General features: G+C 35.2%; 1 pseudogene; it reads right to left on the bottom strand.

Moving 5' to 3' along the window:
• Positions 1–10515: 10515 nt before the first annotated feature.
• LOC130835759 (ubiquitin-conjugating enzyme E2 variant 1-like) lies at positions 10516–10895 on the bottom strand (annotated as a pseudogene).
• Between the last annotated feature and the right edge of the window lie 14682 nt (positions 10896–25577).

The following is a 25577-nucleotide window of genomic DNA, read 5'->3' as shown; positions in this document are numbered from 1 at the left end:
TAGAGGCTGCAGGCTCACGGGCAGGGGGGAGGAGCCGCGCACGTAGCCTCTCTCTCTCGGCGCCTCTGCAACAGGCAGTGGAGAGGCGCCCATGGGCCACCTAAGGCGCTCAGGGATAACAAGCACCCTCAGGTGCTCAGGCAGGGCTAGATTAAAACCCCTTGCAATGCCAGCAGCAGGGAGGCTGCCGAGAGAAAAAAAAAAAAAAACAGCAACAACAACAAAAAAACCCCGAGAGAGGCCCAACTCTAAGACTTTCTGTTTATGCCTGAGCCACCGGCGTCCCTCTGCAACAGGCACCTCCAAGCCCGACTGAAACAACAGTGCGCCACTGCTCACTCACTCCCAGGAGAAGGAGCCACTATTGTACCCTCTCCCTCCCCACACACCAACGCTTACAGACAAACAATAAAGGAACCTCTGCTGGTCACAGAATAATGCAAAAAAACCCAAGGCAAGGAGAAGGACACTTACAGCTGAGACGCTAAGGAAACAGAAATAGTAGTATCAATACCTATTGAACTGGTCCATTCTGGGATCAGTTCTGGATTTTTTTTTTTCTTTTTCTTTTTCTCTCTCTTTTTTTTTTGATTTTTTTTTTCTTTATTAAATACGATCTTAGCCCTAAGGGATCTACAAGTTTTATAATTTTTTAATGATATTTTTTATTTATTTATTTTTTTTTTTGCCTTTTTATATACTTCTATATCTAGCTAAGTTTTTGGTAGTATGGACAATATATCTCTCATACTTTTCCTTCATCCCTATCTTTTATACATTTCTATTCCTTTCTTTTTATTTGCATATTTCCAACCACATTACGCTCTTCTGTTCCCCTTTCTTCCAGCCTTTTTAAGTTTATTTTATCTTAACATACTTATAAGCAACACTATCGGTCTGCTCAGACTCCTTGCTCTATTCTCCAGATGACACACCACCTTGGTATTTAATATTAGGCTTTTGTCTTTATCTTAGTTCTTAGTACAGTTGTCTAATTACAGTCTGAGAATCTCCATTCTCTCTGGTGGTACTCTAGCTCTTTTCTATATTGGATCCTAGCTTACAAAATCTCCCTGGATTAATGTTTGTATGTGTAAGGTGTTATTTGTTTGTTTGTTTGCTTTTGCTTTTGTCTCTGATGTGTTCTGTTTCAGTTGTCAATCTCTGTAGGGTTTCTCTTTGAATATCTGATAGCACACTGGGGTTCTGTCAGGTCTTTCTAGAGCCTTATGTCCTAATGGATTCAGTAATTGTGTGTCTTATACATGTATGTGTTTCCTAGACTTAATAATCGTTTAATCCAATACTTGGACATTAGTCTGAGGCTTGGACAGTCTTCTATAAACACCTCTATCGCCAGGACAAGCAACCCCAAAAGTTTGGACAACCATGAGGAAACAAAGAAACCCCATGCAGGCCAAGGAGCAGGAAAAAAACCCACAAGACCAAATAAATGAGGAGGAAATAGGAAAAATGCCTGAAAAAGAATTTAGAGTCATGATAGTAAAAATGATACAAAATCTCGATAACAAAATAGAGAAAGTACAAGAAACAGTTCATAAGAACTCAGAAAAACAAACAGCAATGGATAACAAAATAACTGAAATTAAAAATACTCTAGATGCTCTAACCAGCAGAATGACTGAGGCAGAAGAACGAATAAGTGAGTTGGAAGATAGAATGGGGGAAATAAACGCCACAGAGCAGGAAAAAGAAAAAAGAATAAAAAGAATAGAAGACAGTCTCAGAGACCTCAGTGATAACATTAAGCGTACCAACATTCGAATTATAGGCATCCCAGAAGAAGAAGAAAACAAGAAAGGGTCTGAGAAAATATTTGAAGAGGTTATAGTGGAAAACTTCCCCAACATGGGAAAGGAAATAATTAACCAAGTCCAAGAAGCACAGAGAGTCCCATACAGAATAAACCCAAGGAGAAATATACCAAGACACATATTAATCAAACTAACAACAATTAAACACAAAGAAAAAATATTAAGAGCAGCAAGAGAAAAGCAACAAACAACATATAAGGGAAAACCCATAAGGATAACAGCCGAGCTTTCTACAGAAATTCTGCAGGCCAGAAGGGAATGGCAGGATATTCTGAAAGTCCTGAAAGAGAGAAACCTACAGCCAAGAATACTCTACTCAGCAAGAATCTCATTCAGATTCGACAGAGAAATGAAAAGCTTTCCAGACAAGCAAAAGTTAAGAGAATTCAGCACCACCAAACCAGCCTTACAACAAGTGCTAAAGGAAGTTCTCTAAGTAGGACACACAAGAAAAGGAAAACACCTACAAATACAAACCCAAAACAATTAAGAAAATGGTAATAGGGACACACATGTCAATAATCACTTTAAATGTCAGTGGATTAAATGCTCCAACCAAAAGACACAGACTGGCTGAATGGATACAAAAACAAGACCCTTCTATATGCTGCCTACAAGAAACCCACTTCAGAACAAGGGATACATATAGACTGAAAGGAAAGGGATGGAAAAAGATATTCCATGCAAATGGAAGTCAAAAGAAAGCTGGAGTAGGAATACTCATATCAGACACATTAGACTTGAAAGTAAAGACTATTACAAGAGACAAGGAAGGACACTACATAATGATCAAGGGATCCATTCAAGAAGAACATATCACAATGGTAAATCTCTGTGCCCCCAACATAGGAGCACCTCAATACATAAGGCAAATGCTAACAGCTATAAAAGGGGACATCGACAGTAACACAATAATAGTGGGAGACTTGAACACCCCACTTACATCAATGGACAGATCATCCAAACAGAAAATCAATAAAGACACACAAGCTTTAAATGACACATTAGACCATCTCGACTTAATTGATATTTATAGGACATTCCATCCAAAAACGACAGACTACACTTTCTTCTCAAGTGCACACGGAACATTTTCCAGGATAGATCACATCTTGGGTCACAAATCAAACCTCAGCAAATTCAAGAAAATTGAAATCATATCAAGCATCTTCTCAGACCACAATGCCATGAGACTAGATATCAATTACAGGAAAAAAACTGCAAAAAATACAACCAGATGGAGGCTAAACAATTCACTCCTAAACAACCAAGGAATCACTAAAGAAATCAAAGAGGAAATCAAAAAATATCTAGAAACAAATGACAATGAAAACACAACAACCCAAAACCTATGGGATGCAGCAAAATCAGTTCTAAGAGGGAAGTTTATAGCAATACAGTCCTACCTTAAGAAACAAGAAAATGATCAAATAAACAACCTAACCTTACACCTCAAACAACTCGAGAAAGAAGAACAAAGAAACCCCAAAGGGAGCAGAAGGAAAGAAATCATAAAGATCAGAGCAGAAATAAATGAAAAAGAAAGGAAAGAAACCATAAGAAAAATAAATAAAACTAAAAGCTGGTTCTTTGAGAAGATTAACAAAATTGATAAACCATTAGCCAGACTCATCAAGAAAAAAAGGGAGAAGATGCAAATCAACAGAATTAGAAATGAAAAAGGAGAAGTCACAACGGACACCTCAGAAATACAAAACATCATGTGAGACTACTACAAGCAATTATCTGCCAATCAATTGGATAACCTGGAAGAAATGGATACATTCTTAGAAAAATACAATCTTCCAAGACTGAACCAGGAAGAAATAGAAACCATGAACAGACCAATCACAAGTACGGAAATTGAGGCAGTGATTAAAAATCTCCCAACACACAAAAGCCCAGGACCAGATGGGTTCACGGGCGAATTCTATCAAACATTTAGAGAAGAGCTAACACCTATCCTTCTCAAACTCTTCCAAAATATTGCAGAAGGTGGAACACTCCCAAACTCATTCTACGAGGCTACCATCACCCTGATCCCAAAACCACGCAAAGATGTCACAAAAAAAGAAAACTACAGACCAATATCACTGATGAATATAGATGCAAAAATCCTCAACAAAATCCTAGCTAACAGACTCCAACAGCACATTAAAAAAATCATACACCATGATCAAGTGGGGTTTATCCCTGGGATGCAAGGATTCTTCAATATACGCAAATCAATCAATGTGATACATCATATCAACAACTTGAAGGATAAAAACTATATGATCATTTCAAGAGATGCAGAAAAAGCTTTTGACAAAGTTCAACATCCATTTATGATAAAAGCTCTCCAGAAAATGGGCATAGAAGGAAATTACCTCAACATAATAAAAGCCATATATGAAAAACCAAAAGCCAACATCGTTCTCAATGGGGAAAAACTGGAAGAATTCCCTCTAAGAACAGGAACAAGACACGGGTGTCCACTCTCACCACTATTATTCAACATAGTTTTGGAAGTTTTAGCCACAGTAATCAGAGAAGAAAAAGAAATCAAAGGAATGCAAATTGGAAAAGAAGAAGTAAAATTGTCACTCTTTGCAGATGACATGATATTATATATAGAAAACCCTAAAGACTCTACCAGAAAACTGCTAGCACTCATTGATGAGTTTAGTAAAGTAGCAGGATACAAAATAAATGCACAGAAATCTCTTGCATTCCTATACACTAACAACGGAAGAGCAGAAAGAGAAATTAAGGAAACTCTCCCATTCACCATTGCAACCAAAAGAATCAAATACCTAGGAATAAACCTGCCTAAGGAGGCAAAAGATCTGTATGCAGAAAACTTTAAGACATTGATGAAAGAAATCAAAGATGACACAAACAGATGGAGGGACATACCATGTTCCTGGATTGGAAGAATCAACATCGTGAAAATGACTGTACTACCCAAAGCAATTTCCAGATTCAATGCAATCCCAATCAAATTACCAATGGCATTTTTCACAGAACTAGAGCAAGAAATCTTACGATTTGTATGGAAACGCAAAAGACCCCGAATAGCCAAAGCAATCTTGAGAAGCAAAAATGGAGTTGGTGGAATCAGGCTTCCTGACTTCAAACTGTACTACAAGGCCATAGTGATCAAGACAGTATGGTACTGGCACAAAAATAGAAAGGATGGTCAATGGAATAGAATAGAGAACTCAGAAGTAAGCCCAAACACATATGGGCACCTTATCTTTGACAAAGGAGGCACAAGTATACAATGGAAAAAAGACAGCCTCTTCAATAAGTGGTGCTGGGAAAATTGGACAGCAACATGTAAAAGAATGAAATTAGAACACTTCCTAACACCATCCACAAAAATTAACTCCAAATGGATTAAAGACCTACATGTAAGGCCAGACACTATAAAACTCCTAGAGGAAAACATAGGCAGAACACTCTATGACATCCATCAAAGCAAGATCCTTTTGGACCCACCTCCTAGAATCATGGAAATAAAATCAAGAATAAACAAATGGGACCTCATGAAACTTAAAAGCTTTTGCACAGCGAAAGAAACCATAAACAAGACTAAAAGGCAACCCTCAGAATGGGAAAAAATAATTGCCTATGAAACAACGGACAAAGGATTAACCTCCAAAATATACAAGCAGCTCATGAAGCTTAATACCAAAAAAGCAAATAACCCAATCCACAAATGGGCAGAAGACCTAAATAGACATTTCTCCAAAGAAGACATACAGATGGCCAACACACACCTGAAAAGATGCTCAACATCACTCATCATCAGAGAAATGCAAATCAAAGCCACAATGAGGTATCACCTCACACCAGTCAGAATGGCCATCATCACAAAATCTGGAAACCACAAATGTTGGAGAGGGTGTGGAGAAAAGGAAACTCTCCTTCACTGTTGGTGGGACTGTAAGTTGGTACAGCCACTATGGAAAACAGTTTGGAGGTTCCTTAAAAAACTACAAATAGAACTACCATATGATCCAGTAATCCCACTCCTGGGCATGTACCCAAAGAAAACCATAATCCCAAAAGAAACTTGTACCATAATGTTTATTGCAGCACTATTTACAATAGCCAGGACATGGAAGCAACCTAAATGCCCATCAACAAATGAATGGATAAAGAAGATGTGGCATATATATACAATGGAATATTACTCAGGTATAAAAAGGGATGAGATGGAGCTATATGTAATGAGGTGGATAGGACTACAATCTGTCATACAGAGTGAAGTAAGTCAGAAAGAGAAGGACAAATATTGTATGCTAACTCACATATACGGAATCTAAAAATGGTACTGATGAACTCAGTGACAAGAACAAGGACGCAGATACAGAGAATGGACTGGAGAACTCGAGGTATGGGAGGGGGCGGGGGGTGAAGGGGAAACTGAGATGAAGCAAGAGAGTAGCACAGACATATATATAGTACCAACTGTAAAATAGTCAGTGGGAAGTTGCTGTATAACAAAGGGAGTCCAACTCGAGGATGGAAGATGCCTTAGAGGACTGGGGCGGGGAGGGTGGGGGGGACTCGAGGTGGGAGGAGTCAAGGAAGGGAGGGAATACAGGGATATGTGTATAAAAACAGATGATTGAACCTGGTGTACCCCCCAAAAAAATAATAAAAAATAAATAAATAAATAAACCAGTAACCTAGTAAGTAAAATTTTCCTGAGTCCTGTGAGATGCTCTAGCAAAATAATTGAACTTGAGGAGGAGGTCATAGGAATCTCCTGTTTATAGCCAGCTGGTCAGAAGCACAGGTGATAACCTGGACTTGCAGTTTGCCTCTGAAGTTGGAGGGGGTTGCAATCTTGTGAGACTGAGCCCTTAACCTATGAGATCTATTGGTAACTCTAGTTAGTGTCAGAGCTGAGTTGAATTGTAGGGCACCCAGCTGATGTAGCAGAATTGGTTGGTGGGGGGAAACTCTCCACATACCTGGTTCTAGAAGTATCAGAAGTGAAGTATTGATGAATTTCACCCGTCCAATAACTGTAATGCAAGGGCAGGATCACAGATATTTTGCAAATCCATGCAAATAATCAGGACCTATCAAATTGGTAAGTGTTATAGTACCTTAAGATAAGTTTATTTTTCATTGTTAAATAAATGTTGAATATTATTTCAGACATAGTATGACACAGTAAAAATCAAGACTCAAAGATGGAAATAAACATACAGAAATTGAGTTTTTGAATAAATATGTCTTTCATGTGCCTGGAATAATTACTTTCTTATGTATGTATATATGCATGTATGTATGTATCAGGGTATTTTTACTCCTGATACACCAAATATGTGGTATCATTTCCAATACTTCTCCAACTATCCAATTATAGAACACACTGTTCTGTAATTCAATTTAATTTTTAAGTGTTCTGCAGTTCAATTTAATTCTAACACTAACTCCCCAGAGTTAGCATCAGACCTCAAGTCTTAGGACTCAGTCTCCCAAGAGTGCCCTCACTACAGATTGCAAATGCAAGTATCAGGTCATCTGTTCTGACTAAATATAAATCGAGGTTCCCACAACCCCCTTTGATAACTTGCTAGAATAGCTCACAGGACTCAGGAAAACACTTTACATATGTTTATCCACTTATCATAAAGATACAAAGGAACAGCTAGATGATGATTTACATAGGACAAGGTCCAGAAGGATCCCCAGCTCAGGAGCTTTTGATATATTTGCCAATCTGGAAGTTCCCTGAAAGAATGCCACCATTTAGGGATTTTTATAGAGGTTCTTTACATAGGCAGGATTGATTAGATTACTGACCATTGCTGATTAGTTCAATCTCTATTCCCTCTCCACTCCCAGGCAGTTGGTGAGTAGAACTGAAAGTTCCAAGCTTCTAATCAAGGCTTGGTCTTTCTGGTAACCATCCTCCATCCTGAAGAGATCTAGGAGCCAATTAAGAGTCACTTCCTTATAACAAAAGCCATCTTAACACCCTCCTAACTCAGGAAATTTACAAGAGTTTTAGGAGTTAAGTGTAAGTAAATGAGGACAAAGACCCAACTATGTTTCTTATTGTACCACAGTATGTCTGTCTGTCTAGTTGTCTTAGAACACAATGAATTGCTTTTTATCTCAGTATGTAGCTGCCTTTTCATCATTTAGTGGTCTTAATCAGAAAAGTAGAAAAATATGGCAATTTGTCAGGAAGTCAAGCCCTCCAATTTCAGGAATCTGCCATGCATACTGGGTTCTTTTTTTTTTTTAGCTATTTATTGGAATATATTTGCTTTACACTCTTGTACCAGTTTTTGAGGTACACCAAAGTGAATCAGCTGTAGTTATACATATATCTCCATATCCCCTCCCTCCCATGACTCCCTCCCCTCCTCCCTGTCCTGGCCCTCTAAGGCATCACCCATCAAGTTGATCTCCTTTTGTCATACAGCAACTTCCCACTAGCTATATATTTTACAGTTGGTAGTGTAAATATGTCTATGCTACTCTCTCACTTCATCCCAGCTTCCCCGTTGCCCCCCACCGCAGCCCTGTGTCCTTAAGTCCATTCTCTACATCCGTACCTCCACTCTTGCCCTGTCACTGGGTTCATCAGTACCATTTCTTCAGATTCCATATAGATGAGTTAGGATGCGGTATTTGTTTTTCTCTTTCTGTATGACAGTCTCTAGGTCTATCCACCTCATTACATATAGTTCAATTTCATTCCTTTTTATGGCTGAGTAATATTCCATTGTATATATGTGCCATATCTTCTTTATTGATTCATCTGTTGATGGGCATTTAGGTTGCTTCTATGTCCTGGCTATTGTAAATAGTGCTGCAATGAACATTATGGTACATATTTCTTTTTGGATTATGGTTTTCTCTGGGTATATTCCCAGTAGTGGGATTACTGGGCCATAAACCCAAGCACATATGGGCAGCTTATCTTTGACAAAGGAGGCAAGAATATACAATGGAGAAAAGACAGCCTCTTCAGTAAGTGGTGCTGGGAAAATTGGACAGCAACATGTAAAAGAATGAAATTAGAACACTTCCTAACACCATACACAAAAATAAACTCCAAATGGATTAAAGACCTACATGTAAGGCCAGACACTATAAAACTCCTAGAGGAAAACATAGGCAGAACACTCTATGACATCCATCAAAGCAAGATCCTTTTGGACCCACCTCCTAGAATCATGGAAATAAAATCAAGAATAAACAAATGGGACCTCATGAAACTTCAAAGCTTTTGCACAGCGAAAGAAACCATAAACAAGACAAGAAGACAACCCTCAGAATGGGAGAAAATACTTGCCAACGAAGCAATGGACAAAGGATTAATCTCCAAAATATATAAGCAGCTCATGCAGCTTAATACCAAAAAAGCAAATAACCCAATCCATAAATGGGCAGAAGACCTAAATGGATTCTTTTTTAATCCCTGCTGAGAACAGTGACAAACAGAATGCACTGAATCCAAGGTTCTTTTTATTCCAGTTGTCAGATTCCAAACTAGATCCAAATGAATTGCAAAGATGACTGAATGAGAGAATTGTTATTTAAAACTTCACAATTTAAGAAGAACTTAAAATTTCTACAGTTTTCAAAAGCAAAAGCAATTACAGGAAAATAAAATTTATTCAGAGAGATTGTGTTAACAAGTGTCTTCATGTGGTTTATCGAAGTTTAACCACCAAAGACTTTAAGAGCTGGCATATCTGAGTAACCCTGGTGACTACTTTTTTTCATTATATCGAAACCTGAGCTAAAAAAATAAAGCATCAGCTAATGATGTCAGCAGAGCAGGGCTGGGCTAAGGACCTAATATTCATTTCCCAGGCTGATAAGAGTAGTTAAATGTGATTCCAAAACTAAATGAGGGAGGTAAGAGACTCTTTCCAACCTTACCTGATGGCTTCTGGTCAAAGCTAGGAAGCATCAAGAAAAGTGTTGGGTGGTGGCAGTGCAAAAAAGAACTTGAGGAGAAGGAAAGAAAAGTACCTCAATAAAAGTGCAGGAGAGAAGGTACGGGAAAAGTCCCGAATACTCACCAAAGGCCAATTTCAGTGGGCAGCACAGCAGGTACAATATATGCTTCCACCAAGGGTAGTGGAGGAGAGTGGGGAAAAGACTATAGTTGGGAAGGTAGGCATGGTTTAAGACTTAAAAAGAAAAAAAAAAGAAACCAGGGGTACAGAGAAGCACCTTCATATACCCAACAGTCCTACAGTTTGTGACCTGAAACTTTAACGTCTAACAAGCTGGAGGGCTATTGCATAGAGGAAAGAGGCAGAGGAGGCAGGGGGAGGTCATGGGAGAAAACACAGAGACCCCAGGCTATATAAGCAGCAGCCAAGTGATTGTGTGATGTCTCTTTTCTCAGTTGAGTTAGATATGACCCATGGTTGTGATGGAAATCATTTTAAATCTATTTTCTTAATCCAAAAGTTAAACTAAATGGATAGTGTTTACACTTGACCCGATTACTTGTTATAGCACAATTTATATATTTCAAATGAACAAAAAGTTAGTATACTTATAGTATCTTAAGATAAATTGCTTTGAATGGAGTTTCCTTTCTAATACTTTAAGGTCTACAAAGATACACCTAGAAGATTTACTGCAGAAGACTGTTTAAATAGCATGGGGGAGAGGTTTTATTTTTATTTATTTATTTTTTTGATTAATTTCTACGACACTGTCTTTCACGTGGCTGAGGGAGTTTCATATTTTCTTTCTTTCAACATTCTTAGGTGCCAAAGCTCTTATAGGACAACTTTGATGCTATAGGAATTCTGTCATTTTGCTAGCAGATATGGCTCTTGAGTTCATTACTCCATTAGAACTATTAACTCCATTCATATTATTGTTTTAAATCTGCAAGGGGAAGGTGCTTCTGAGTGTTTGGGTCCACATTCTATTTTATGCTGTATGTTCAATTTCCATAAATTTTTCTTGGAGGGCAAATGAGCATCCCCGTCCATTTTGTGTGTCATTGTCTAGACCCCAGCTAACTGTGCTATCTCCTACTGTTTTCTGGTACTCTTTGAATTCTTCCAACATGAGGAGATGCCATTCTCGAGCTTGTAGCGGCTGCCATCTTGCATCACTGCCCTCAAAGGCCAGCTGATTTGTTTTTAGTGTATACACTTAATAATAAGCTTGTGACCACCCAAAGCACTTAGTTCAACCCATTCCTCAAGTTGGATGGTATTAAGATTAGCCATGTCACATTTAGATGCCACTGGTCACAAAAGAACATACATGATGTGTAGTTTTAGCAGTTGGTAAGAAGTTTCTTGGCTTTTCAATTTTTAAAAATTTTCCTTAGGGAGGATGACATGGGAGTCAAGTAGGGAAGTATTGATAAACATTGGCTCTGGAATTTGCCTCAAATCATGTTTTCTTCAATTGCACCACTTATAATCCAAATATATGACATATGATCTTTGGTTTCCTTGCATACAAGTTAAAATATAACTTGCATAAGTTTTGCCTATTGTTTAAGAAGATAACTATAAAATTATATTGCACTAGGTTAGAATCATGACAGTAAAGTTAGAAAACTAAAATGATAGCAAGTGTTGGTAAGGGGACTTAAGTAAGAACAAATGCTTTTGATTTCCTAATAAGTTATATGCATACATGGTCTCTATTTGATCATAGTGGCTGACTGCTAGTAGCCCTTAATGAGAGCTTTAAGGACATCCTAGACATATTATAAACAAGGAGCAATTGTGGGAAAATGAGAGGTTGTTAAATAAATATTTAGAAACTCCATTTATGCTTGACCCTTTAGACACGTCTCAGAACTGTATCTGAACAAATGTGGTCAGGTTCTGTGACTTGAGTTTCCATAGGACTTCTCTCTGTACACTGCAAAGCTTTTCAGAATTAAAGCTCTTGTAGACCAGGTAAAAAGAATCTTCCTTCTTTTAATAACCATTATTCTCTATTGCCCATAATAATTCATTATTTTGCTATTTGATAGAGGCAAATTCAAAGTCACATCAGAGCCAATCTTCCTTAAGGCTGCATATCCTTCCCCTAGACTCCAGCTGTCCGACACAAAGTGTGACGTTTGATAAAAAACAATTTAGAAAAAAAAAAAATCTGTGCATCTTTTGCCAAGTTTCCACATTATATTTCAATAACTGACTGTCAAGAAAATGTCAAACAATGAACAGACATCATCTTCAGGGGTGAAAATTGCCAAGGGTCCTTTAATTCCCCTCCTTTAATATAATAGTTCTTGCATAGATTTCTTTCTCTCTCCCACAGAAGAGATTTTGTACTTTCTCCAGGAAGTTTATGAGAATGATTATTTTCTCATGAAATGAGTCATTAAAAGGCACATAGCCATACTTAACTACATAAGTGTCAGCATTAGATTGAATATGACGAGGCAGTTTACAAAGTTTTTCTGAAGATTATTTGTAGCCATAGGAAAAGAACATTAACACTACTATGTATGTTGTATAGATGAGGAAAACTTTTTAGTTTTTGCTAGTAAAACAGCGAACTTTCATGTTATTAAATGTATTGCACTTAAAATTCCCTCATATATCACATTTTAAATCCCCACTGAAAATTCTATATGGTCGATATTAAATGTTCACACATTCAAATGAATACTAACATTATTTTCTCTTATTACAATTAAACTCTTTTTCCAAAAGAAATTATATAAACTCATGTGCCCCAATAAAAATTATTGTAGTGGGAATGTGACCATGGTAAGTAATATCCTGTGTACTTTAAACTGCCTATGATGCCACATTTTCCAGAATCCCTGGAAATTAAAATAAGTACATTTTCCTATGTATACATTGAGTTTTGGTGCAAGATGACAATAATTTATTTTACTTATATTCTTTCATATCCGGTGACCTTGATTTCAGCACGAATCTCTCACTCTCAGCTTTCTACTCTGTTTAGACATACTCTAAATTTAAAGCATAATTTTTTAGGTTATAATCAAGAATAGGAGTTAAACAATAGTTTCTACTTGGAGAGAATAAAATAGGAATAGAGACTCTGGGTTACATACATTTTTTTTTTCTTTTTTAAAAAAATTGGAGTATAAATATCATAGGAGTAAAGCCCCATGAATCATCACAAAATGAAAAAACTCAAGGGACTATCAGCAAGGACAAGAAACACAATGTGACTTCAACTCAAGAAGATCCCTCTTGGCCCTTCCTAACCACTATCTTAGTTCTCTACACAAAAGGTAACCAATATCATTTTGTAATGCCAAGGAATAGTTTTGAACCTTATATAAATACAATCATATAGCTGGTGTGTGTTTTAAGACAATTTTTTGAGTAGTTTTAGATGCATAGTAAAATTGAAAGGAAGGTACAGAGATTTCCCATATACACCCTGAACTTACATATGGATAGCCTTTTCCACCCAACATCCTCCACCAGAGTGGTACATGGGTTACAGCTGATGAACCTATATAGACACATCACCTGGAGTCCATAGCTTACAGTATACTCTTGATGTAGTGCATTCTGTGGGTACAGGCAAATGTATAATGACATGTATCTACCATTATATATCATAAAGAGTATTTTCACTGTCCTAAAAATTATCAGCACTCTTCCATCCCCTCATCCAACCCTTGGCAACTATGGATCTGTTTACTGTCTCCTCAGTTTTGCCTTTTCCAGAATATCATGTAATTGAAATCATACACTATGTAGCCTTTTCAGATTGGCTTTTTCACTTAGTGATATGCATCTAAGTTTTCTTCATGTTTTTCCGTGGCTTGATACTTCATTTCTTTCGAGTGCTGAATAATTTTCCATTGTCTGGATATAACAGTTTATTTTTCATTCATGTACTGAAGGACATCTTCATTGCTCCCAAATATATGCAATTATGAGTAAAGCTTCTATAAACATCCATATGCAGATTTATATGTTGACATAAGCTTTCAGCTTCTTTGGGTAAATACCAAAGAGTGTGATTGCTAGATCATATGGTAAGAGTGTATTTAGTTTTCTGACAAATCTGAAACTGTCTTCCAAAGTAGCTGTACCATTTTGCATTTCCCCTAGCACTGTATGAGAGTTCCTGTTGCTCCACATCTTCACCAGCTGATGTTGTCAATGTTCCAGATTTGGGGCATTCTGATATGTATGCAGTGGTATCTCAGCGTTGATTTCATTTGCATTTCCCTGATGACATATGATGTGGAACATCTTTTTTGCTATCTGTATATCTTCTTTGCTGAGGTGTCTATTTGGCTCATTTCTCAATTGGGTTTTCTCATCATTAAGTTCTTTGTATTTTTTGGATAACAGTTCATTATCAGATGTGTCTTTTGCAACATTTTCTTCTAGTCTGTGGCTTGTCTTCTTATTCTCTTGACATTGTATTTTGTAGAGCAGAGTTTTTAATTTTAACGGAGTTTAGCTCATCAAGTTTTTTCTATCATGGACTGTGCCTTTAATGTTATATTTTAAAAGTCATAGCCACAGTCAAGGTCACCTAGATTTTCTTTTATGTTATTTTCTAGGAGTTTTAAAGTTGTGCATTTTACATTTAGCTCTGTGATCTATTTTGAGCTGTTGATATTTTGGTGAAGGGTGTAAGGTCTGTGTCTAGATTCACTTTTTTTCTGCATGTGGATATATAGTTGTTCCATAATAATTTGCTGAGAATCTCATCTTTATTTCATTGTGTTGCCTTTGCTTCTTTGTCCAAGATCTGATGACTAAACAAATGTTGGTTTATTTCTGAGCTTTCTATTCAGTTGTATTGATCTGTTTTTCCTCAGTATTACAGTCTTGATTACTGTAGCTTTATAGTAAGTCTTAAAGTTGAGCAGTATAAGTCTTGCAACTTTGTTCTTCTCTTTCTATGTTGTGTTGGCTATTCTGGTTGTTTTGCCTCTCCATATAAATTTTAGAGTCAGTTTGTTGATATTCACAAAATAACTTGCTAGGATTATGGTTAGTATTTTATTGAATCAATAAGTCAATTTGGGAAGATATGACATCTTGACAATATTCAGTCTTTCTATCCATGAACATGGACTATAACTTCATTTATTTAGTTCTTTGATTTCATTCATCAGAGGTTTATAGTTATCCTCATGTAGATCTTGTACATATTTTGTTAGGTTTATACCTAAGTACAGTATTTCATTTTAGAGACCTGATAATATAAATGTTATTTCATTTTAAATTTCAAATTCTGTGTGTTTATTGCTAGTATATAGGAAAGCAATTGACTTTTCTATATTAATCTTGAATTCTGAAATCTTGCTACAATCACTTATTAGTACCAGGAGACTATTTTTGGCAATACCTTCAGATTTCCTGCATAGGTGATTATTTTATCTATATAAAAAGACAGTTTTAGTTCTTCTTTCCCAATTTGTATACTTTTTATTTCTTTTGCAAGTCTTATTATGTTACCTAGAATTTCCAGCACAGTGTTTAAAAGGAATGGTAAGAGAAGACATCCTTGCCTTGTTCCCGGTTTTAGTGGGAAAGCTTTAAATTTCTCACCATTAAGTATGATGTTAGCTATAGGTGTTTTTGTAGATATTCTTTATCAAGTCGAGGAAGTTCCCCTCTATTCCAAGTTTCCTGAGAGTTTTTATTATGAATGGGCACTTTTTCTTCATCTATTGATATGATGATATATTTTTCTTTATAGCCTATTGATGATGGTGTATTACATTAACTGATTTTCAAATGTTAAGTGACTCTTGCTTACCTGGGGCAAATCTCACTTGGTTATCGTGTAAAATTCTCTTTATACATTGTTAGATTTGATTTGCTAATATTTTGTTGAGGATTTTTGCATCAATATACATATTCATGAGAGACGGTGGTCTATAGTTTCTTTTCTTGTAATGTCTTTGCCTGGTTTTGGTGTTAGGTTATGCTGGCCTCATAGAATGAATTAGGAAGTATTTCCTCTGCTTCCTGTCCTATAAGGATAGTAAATACTTCCCTTTTTTCTTTATAAGAGATTGTAGAGAATTGATACAATTTCTTCTTTAAATGTTTTGTAGAATTTACCAGTGAACACATATGGACCTGGTCTTTTCTGTTTTGGAAGGTTGTTAATTACTGATTCAATTGCTTTAACAGATATAGGCTTATTCACATCATCTATTTCTTCCAATGTAAGTTTTGACAGATTGTGTCTTTCAGTAATTGGTCCATCTCATCTAGGTTATCAAATTTGTGGGCATAGAGTTGTTCTTACTTTGTCCTTATTATCCTTTTAATTTCCATGGGTTCTGTGGTGATTTTCCCTGATTTCCAATATTAGTAATCAGTGTCCTCTATCTTTTCTTCTTAGTTAACTTGGCTAGAGAATTATAGATTCTATTGGTCTTTTTAAAGAGCCAGCTTTTGGTTTCACGGATTTTTTTCTATTGGTTTCCTATTTTCAATTTGATTGATTTCTGCTCTACTTATTATTTCCTTTCTTCTGCTTATTTTGGATTTAATATGCTCTTCTTTTCCTATTTTCATGTGGTGGAAACTTAGATTATTGATTTTAGATCTTTTTTCTTTTCTGATATATACAATTATTGCTATAAATTTCCCTTTATGCACTGTTTTTTGCTACATCCCATAAATTTTGACAAATTGTATCTTCATTTTAATTTAGCTCATTTCTTTTAATTTCTCTACACATAGCAGCTAAAATAACCTTTGTAAAATATGAAAATTTATTCCTATCATTGCCATCCTTTAAACTCTTCAGTGGCTTCTCATTGCTCCAAAGATAAAGTCCAAAATCCTCATCATGACCTGCAAAACATACAATATGATCTCTTCCAGAAACTCCTTATTGAAGTTCTTTACACAAAATATACTATGGCTGTAATAGTACACAACATAAAACCTAACTAGAGATCATCACTTATCTTGATTTATTTATCCACATAACAAATATGGAATGCTAACCATATTAGAATATGGTAGTTCCATACATATTTTCTCAGTTAATCTTTACAAAAACTATTGGAAATACATTCTATTCTTACATTTTTATATATAGAAAAGAGTAAGACTCAGAGAGACTAAGAAATCCACTTAAAGTCAAACAACTGTGCAATAATGGAGGTAGATTATTGTAAATTGTTCTTCAAAACTCATTCTCCCATTTTTCCAAGGACCTCTGTAGTTGTAGTATAATGAAAAATGATAATGCAAACAGATTGAATAAGATCAGAATTTTTCCAGATTCTGGGGTTCTCTTCATATTACCTTGCCCACAATAATTTATACCTTCTTAAGCATTTTAAGAGATATTACACAACTAGCAAATCCACATTTGGTATTAATATTTTGCCATGTTACATACATATATTTGACAATGATTTACTCTCAGTGGGTATTCTGCATTTTTACATAATATTATTATCAACATTGCACATGTGGTACAGCATATAGGTCCATACTCTTAGTCAATCAGAACCAGGTTTCTCTATCTCTTATTGGCCTCATTATACCCACTATTGAACAATAGAATTTTAGCTGGACATGTAACTGGCCACCTGGGAATACATTTTCTAGCCTCCCTTGTAACTTGTGTGGCCATATTACTAAATTCTCACTCATGGTATATGAGCAGAACTAATATGTGAACCTCCCATATGACTTGTTTAAAAGTAAATTGATTGCCTGGGATTTATTTTCCCTTCTTCTATAAACCAGCATATGGATACTGCAGAAATCTAGATTTAACCATGTAGACGAAATCAATACCCTAGGGGATCATACAGAAATATAGTATTAGCCTAGGCCACAAAATAGACCAGACAGTACCTGAAAGGGAGATAAGCTTCTATTTTATTTACTTTGCTAAGGTAGCTTAGCCTTTACCTTAACACATTTCCCAAAAGTGATATTCAGGGCTATCTCATTATGTCTCAAGGAATCTCTATCATATTTAGTGCATTTGCTTACAAATTGTTTTGTTTAAATCATACTTCTGTAACCTTACATTTTTAATACATTCTTCACATAGTGGTATTCAATATAAATTTGCTGATATATTTGTTTTCCTATTTATGAAATTAACGTAGAAAGGAGTTTATCACCTAGTTAAATTCTCTAAGGATTCAGGGTCTGAATAAATTGTTGAATATTAAACTGCTGGTTAGCAATGTGTAGAGCCTTGATGACACTTTGGCCCTTCTTTCTCTCTATTATCCAAAAGACAGACTGGTTGTTTCATTTTTTCAATTCTTTGATTTATGGTGATTAATTCATCATTTAAAAATGCATGCCTAAGTAGCAAAATTCAGTGACAGCTTTCAGATCTGCAATTCTAGTAAAAATTTAGTATGTAGGACTTCTCTTGTATTGAAGAGTCTGTGATAGTTTAAATTCTCTTAGCCAATTGTCAATTACAGAATCATGCTGACTTTTCAAAGCATTTCTTAATAAATTAAATATTTAATATACATATCAAAACATAATCATTAAATAAGCACTCATCCAATAGAAATGTGAGGCTTCTATGTAATTTTATATTTTCCAGTAACATTAAAAAGAAGTAAAAGAAGATAAAAATAATTATATTTATTTAACCCAATATATTCAAAAGAGTATTATTTAAGCTTGTAATCAATATGAAAAATTACTAAGGAAAAATTTTAGTTTTTTTTCCTATAAATTCTTTAAAATATGGTATCTATTTAACATTTATAGTACATCTCAATTTGGAATTTAAATTTTTATCAGAAATATTAACGAGTGTGTAGAGTTCATAAAATTTACACATGAACTATTTGATTAACAAACTGAAATGATTCCAATATTTTAAAATATTTGTTTTAAAATTAAAGTAAATACTAGATAAATTTAAAAATCCATTTCCTTAGTTCCACTAGCCTCTTTTCAAGTACTCCATAGTCACATGTGGCTACAGACTATTATGTTTTATAGTGTGGAATTTTTTATTGACCATTTTCATGGGTTTTGAAAGTGTTCATAACTTATTGATAAGAAGGTGCTCATATTTTTTAAAGTGTATTTTGGTATCAGAGCTCAGATATCTTGTGTGAGCATTACTACATAGGAGATAGTTCAAAAAATAAGCAAGAATTTTTATTCATTCCTACTTAAGTTATTATTTAGCTTTAACTTAAGGCTTTGGTCACTAAGATACAACCTCTAAAAGACAAACTATAGCCTGAAGATACTGATGGAGTTCTAAGAATTCTAAACTTGCTCTTAACTTAAATTCTGATTAAATAGCTTTTGTATTTTTGCAAGGTCTATGGGTAGACGATATAAATTTCAATACTTCCTTAATTTTTTTTGCTTATCTAATGTAATACAGTGGAGGATCATATATATAAGAAATTTCCAGAAGAGTAGTAAGATAAAATTATAGCCAATGGAACTGTTGCTTCAGCAGAGATAGAATAATAGGGCTCAGATTTACCTTCGTGCATGAACTAACTAAAAAAATGGACCAAATATATTAAGAAGAAGAAAACAAAATATTGAATATATTTGCTACAAGGCAACAAAGGACAGTAACCCACAAGAAATGGGAAACAAATGAGGTGAGCCTTATGAGTGCCCCAGCTTTCTGGCTGCAGAGAGTTTCCTTTCCGTGGCTCAGGGAGGGGGACCTAGGGAACCAAGTACTTTCTCTGAGATGAAGAAAATTGTTATTCAGGGAGGACAAGGAGCTAGTGTTTCCAGAGTAGAGTACCAGAGAGGAGAGAACTCTTCAGAGAAAGAACTCCAGAGACTGCAGAGGAAATCCCTCATCTTAATTTTTCTATACTGGTCAGCATATATGTGAGAGGAAAAATACTCCAAACCCAGAATAAACAACTGAAAGGTTTAGAGGAAACAATCTGAATTCTTGCACTATGGGAAATGTTTGTTTATACCAGGCAGAATGGGAAACTTCTTAATTCACAAAGGAACATTATGTAGAATAATCAGAATGTTTTTTGCCTCATTAGTGGGACAAATTTTACCTAGACTAAATGCTGCTCTGTCTTTGTATAACAAAGATTAAAAGCAAGCCCTGAAGAAATGAAAGTTTCTAAATAATTTAAATGCATTGCAAAACAAAGTTCAAAAATATTTGTTTAGGAATTCAAAAATACCCAGTACCCAAAAAGATGAAATAAAGTCTGGTAACATAAAAAACATTTCCAGGCATGCAAAGAAGTGGGAAAATACAACCCATACTGACGAGATAAAGCAATAGATGGAAACCCAAACACAAGTATTAAAATTAGCAGAAAAGGACATTAAAACAGTTATTATACTTGCATTCCATATGTTCAGAAAGTTACTTGGAGAAACAGATGATATAAAAGGGACCAAAATTGAAATTTTAGAGTTGAAAACTACAGTGTCTGAGATAGAAATAATATTACCTAGTAGTCACATAGCACTTGTCCTGTGACAAATAACAGCAAATTAGACATTGCAGAAGAAATATAGTGAACTTGAAAACACAACAACAGAAACTATAATAAAATAGAGAGAAAAAGGAATGAAAAAAATGAAAAAAGGTATTGATGAGTTTTGAGACAACTTTAAATATCTGAATATATGTGTAATTATATTTCACAAAGGAGAGTGAGAGGATCAGAAAATTATTTGAAGAAGCATGCCTGAATTTTGTCAAATTTGATGAAACTATAAACCACATACTAAAGAAGCTCAATAAACCCTAGCACATTAAGGCACAGAATGATCAAATTGCCAATAACAAAGAGAAAGTCATGAAAGTAGCCAGAGAAAAAGACACATTTTGTACAAAGGAACGAAAATAAGAATGACAGATTTCGCTTCAGAAAATGTTAACCCCAAGATAGTAGAGCAGCATCTTTAAAGTGCTGAACAAAAATTACTATTACTCTACATTTTGATACCCAGCAATAATATCTTTCAAAAACAAAAGCAAAATAAAGACTTTTTATACATACAAAGTCTGAAATAATTTATTGCCAGCAGACCTACACTACAAGAAATTCTAAATGAAGTCCCTCAGGCAGATGGAAGAGGATACCATAGAGTTGCCTGAATTGACAAAACATAGCATTGGAATGATAACTATAAGATAAGCATTAAAGTTTTTTCTTAGCATTTATAATATCTTTAAAGAATTATTGGTTATTTAAAGCAAAAATAATTACAATGTATTATGTGGTTTTTAACAAATGAAAAAGTAAAATGCATCACAATAATAACAAAAAGATTGGCAGGGAGAAATAGAACTATACTATCATAGAGTTCTTATACTATATATTAAATTTTATAATGTAACTTAAAAGTGGATTATTGCAGGTTTAAGTTATAAACCCTAAAGCAACTATTAAAATATCACAACAAAGAGTTATGGCTTATAAACCAGCATAGGAGATAAAGGGATTCATAAAAATACTCAATCAAAAAGGCATAGAAAGAAGAAAAAAAAAAAGGAACAAATAACAGATAATCAGTAAAAAGGAAGAGAAATATGGTAGATTTAAACTCAACCATATCAATAATTATATTAAAAATAACTGGTCTAAACAGCTCCAATTAAAAGACAGTGATTTTAAGACCAGATTAAAAAAAAATAATAAGGTTTTTAAAAAACCCACTTTAAATAAAATGAACTATATTTCACAGGAAATGATTTGGGCTTCCCTTTATGAGAAAAAAATAATATTATCTAATGGTACATAGCATTTGTCTTATGCCAAATGCAGTATATATTAGTGTTTCTAATATTCTTATGAGTTAGACACAGTTATTATGCACTTCCCTCCCCACCCCCACCCCCTTTTTTTTTTTAGATTAGGAGACTGAGGAATAGAGAAATGAGCCAAATTCTTAGGCTGCGCAGCATTGGCCCAGTGTGGGCAACTAGTGGGAAGACTGGGGAAGGGTGATATAAAGGTTATTTAAAATGGGATTGTGGCATGGATAGACAGAGAAGGCTCTTTTAACTGCTGCTATAAGTAGGAATAATTGAAAAGTCTGAATAGAAATTTTAGAAAATTTTCTCTGCATAGTTCTGAGCAATCATTCCTCCCTCCCCCCACAGTAGCTTGTAAATATCCATACCATTCAGCAAGGGTTCTAGCATCAAAGTAGAATTTCTTTGAATGTACATCCAATAATTCTGTCATATGGGACATCTGTTCATTTGTGTTACACAGATACACTCTGAAAAATACATTATGTGGATCACCGTATTATCTAAAATAGTGCTATGTAAAATGTGGTCTACAAACTAGTGTCAGTCATCAATAGTTTTTAAGCCAGTCAAAAATGATGTCAATGCAAAATTTGAAAGTAACTTAATTTTCCATGTTGCACAAAGTATTGATCTTGCAACAAATTGGAAAAAAAGAAACTAAAACAAAGAAACAAACACCTGATTCTTTCCAACAGAGAGTTTGAAAAGCCATGGACTGAAACTTTCCTTTGATTATCAGATTTCCCATTCTTTGGCTTTCTTATGTGGAAGTGCAGAAGAACCCTAGGCATTTTTGTTGTTGAACATTAAAAAGACATGTCTTTGTATGTATTATAGTCAAATGGCTAGGCTCTTTTCCCATTAGTGATTAAGAATAAGGACTATAGAATCAAGCAATCCCAAATTTCAATCTCATCTCCACCACCTAGTAGATATGTGAACTTAAACATGTCATTGTATCATAATGTGCCTTGGTTCAAATAATATCTACCATAACACTATAAAGGTTATTTATAAAAATGAATTTTTAAAAAAATTTATTTATTTATTTACTGGCTGTGTTGGGTCTTTGTTGCTGCACATGGGCTTTCTCTAGTTGTGGTGAGCAGGGGGCTACTCTTCATTGTGGTGCGTGGGCGCCTCATTGCCGTGGCTTCTCTTGTTGTGGAGCACAGGCTCTAGGCATATGGGCTTCAGTAGTTGCAGCACATGGGCTCAATAGTTGTGGCTCACGGGCTCTAAAGCGCAGGCTCAATAGTTGTGGTATACCGGATTAGTTTCTCCACAGCATGGGGGATCTTCCTAGAGCAGGGAAACCCATGTCCCCTGCATTGGCAGGCAGATTCTTAACCACTGCGCCACCTGGGAAGCCCTAAAAATGAATTTTAATATATGTGTAAAATGGCACTTAAAACTCTTAAAAGGGCATTAAAAGCTTGCATTAATGTACAAATGTATTCTGTGCAGTTATATTGTTTTGATACTTGTCTCTAGTGCCCTCTAGGGAATCTTTGTCATCTTTTCTTGTACGAGATTCTTCACTCTGTTGATTCAATCTCTAGATGATACTTTAAGAATCACTTCTTCATGATTTAGGTGTTTTTGTTGTTGTTGTTGTTGTTTTTGTTGTTGTTGTTTTTAGATAGTTCTAACAGTGGAAGAACTGGGACTCACAGCTACAATTTTCTTTTAGTTTTATCAAGCATCCTTTTCTTTCCCATGACATCTAAACATTTGAGATGGGTAAAAGGACAGGCACAAAAAAATAGATAAGCCTGGTTCAAGTGAAGATTCATATTATATTTACATATAATATTTCCTACTCCATAAGACCATGCTTCTGAATCTTGTTCTACCACACTCCATTTTTATTTATGAGGACCTTTTCGAGCATGGAGGACATTCGGTTAAGGCTTAAGTGATCAGCTGAGATATTGATGAGCTATGTGTATTAGTTTCCTATTATTAATATAATAAATTACAACAAGCTTAGTGGCTTAAAATAAAACCAATGTATTATCTTATAGCTCTGGAGGGCAAAGTAAGGGCTAAAATCTAGGTGTTGGCAGAGTTCCTTCTACAGGGACTCAGAAGAGAATCTGTTTCTAGCTTCCAGGGGTCACCTGCAATTCACAGCTCTCCCCTTTCCATGATTTTCAAAGCTTATCATTTCAACCTCTGCTTTTGTTTTCACACCCTCCTTCTTTCTGAACTTCCCACTTTACTCTCATAAGAACATGTGTCCTACATTGGGCCTACCAGAATAATAATCTTCCCATCTCAAGATCCTTAGCCTAATCACACCTGCAAAATCCTTTTTGTCATGTAAGGTAACATAATCATGGTTTCTGAGGAACAGAATGTAGATGTCTTTGGAGGGCCATTATTCTGTCTACCACACTATGGTTTCCTAATTGCTATCAAGGTCTCCATGGGCACAATTAGGGCTACAGTTTAGCTGGAAATTGGGGAAAAAAATAGGAGTTTGCCAGGTCAGAGTGAGAGGAGGATGGTACCACATGTATAAAGTTTCTGAGACTTGAGGGATCAAAGGGCCAGGAACATTCCTGACACTAAACAAAGTCCAGAATGACTAAAGCATGTGTGAGAACTAAAATTCAAATTGCTACTCACTTCACACCTTGAATAAGTATCTCTGAGTAAGGTTCTTCTTCCTTACTCCTGGGATATTAATATTTCATAGAGTTTTTGGAATGATTAAAAATATATCTAAAGTGAAAGTCTAACAGTAATCACTGAATAATTTCTTGTGGTTAGAAGGTCAGTTGAGAATGATCTTAGTTGTATCCTCAGGGCCTTTTTGCATTCGTTAGTGATTGTGGACTGGAACCTAAAACATTCAGCCAGCAAGAGAAAATCCCTGCTATTAACTGCCAGCCCCTTGTGCTTCATCTTTTCCTCATGTTCAACACCTTTGCCAATCAAGAAATTTAAATTTTCTGTTTTATTCCTTTGAGGTAATCAAGCATAGCCTGTGTGCTCTGAATAGATTTCATATTTTATGTACATTCTTGTACTAGTTGCTATAACTAGGTGTATATTATATATTTAAATAAAAGAATGAATTCTTTTATATGAGCACATTTTATCTCCATTTATCAAGTATAAGTGGCAAATTAAAGCAACAACTTTTATTAGTTTCTCAAAGGTGTGAGATAAAGGATATTTATATGAGTATGTGTGACACCAAATTGTGTTCATATATCTCTGAAATCTACCCTCATTTATTTTCCACTGCTAGAAAAAAAAAGCCTTAGCTGACAGTTTTGCCAACACACTAATTAGCTCTCAGTTGCAGAGTTTTCAGTAAGATTCTACTTATAAGCTCTGTTTTATTGTCAGGTAGCCTGACAAGGATATATCATTTTCAAATGTTGAACAGCTTAGACAACAGTGAGTGACTTTTTTTTTTTCAATTTTTTTTTTTCATTTCACATTATTTGGTTGGCTAAGTATAATCACCTTTTGTTTTTATGTTTTGGGTTTTTGTTACTTTCTTGTTTTTCTGCCACTTGTTTAACTGCAGTTTTTCATCTTTTTTTTCTACCTGCATGGTACAATGAATAATATCTGCTCTGACTTACAAAATGAGGATGATGAATGTTCTAGTGAACGCTCAACACGTTTAGGGGCTCAACACTGGTTTTAGGAATGAATGTATGGATGTATATGTGGAGGTAAGGAAGGAAAAATGCCATTTCCTTCCTTTTTTATACATCATCTTTCCCATCATTTTTAGTGTCCACAAAATGTTCCATACACAGGTTACTAATTTTCCAAATCATTCTTTTGTCAGTAGGCTGAAGAAGAAAGGAAGAAAAAGAATTTGGAATTAGTGCAGTATAATGGAAAAGGGTATTAGGACTATTAATAAAACTACCAGTGTTCTTTCATGTTGTGGGTACAAGGAAAGATGGCGTTTCTCTGACCCTTGATATTAGATGTGGTAATGTAATTTGCTTTTACCAATAAAACACGAGCATTGAGGAGTCATTTGTAGGCAGTCTTAGGAGA

Source organism: Hippopotamus amphibius, chromosome 1 (assembly GCF_030028045.1).
Source record: "Hippopotamus amphibius kiboko isolate mHipAmp2 chromosome 1, mHipAmp2.hap2, whole genome shotgun sequence".
Lineage (NCBI taxonomy): Eukaryota > Metazoa > Chordata > Mammalia > Artiodactyla > Hippopotamidae > Hippopotamus > Hippopotamus amphibius.
This window is presented reverse-complemented; position numbering and strand designations above follow the sequence as displayed.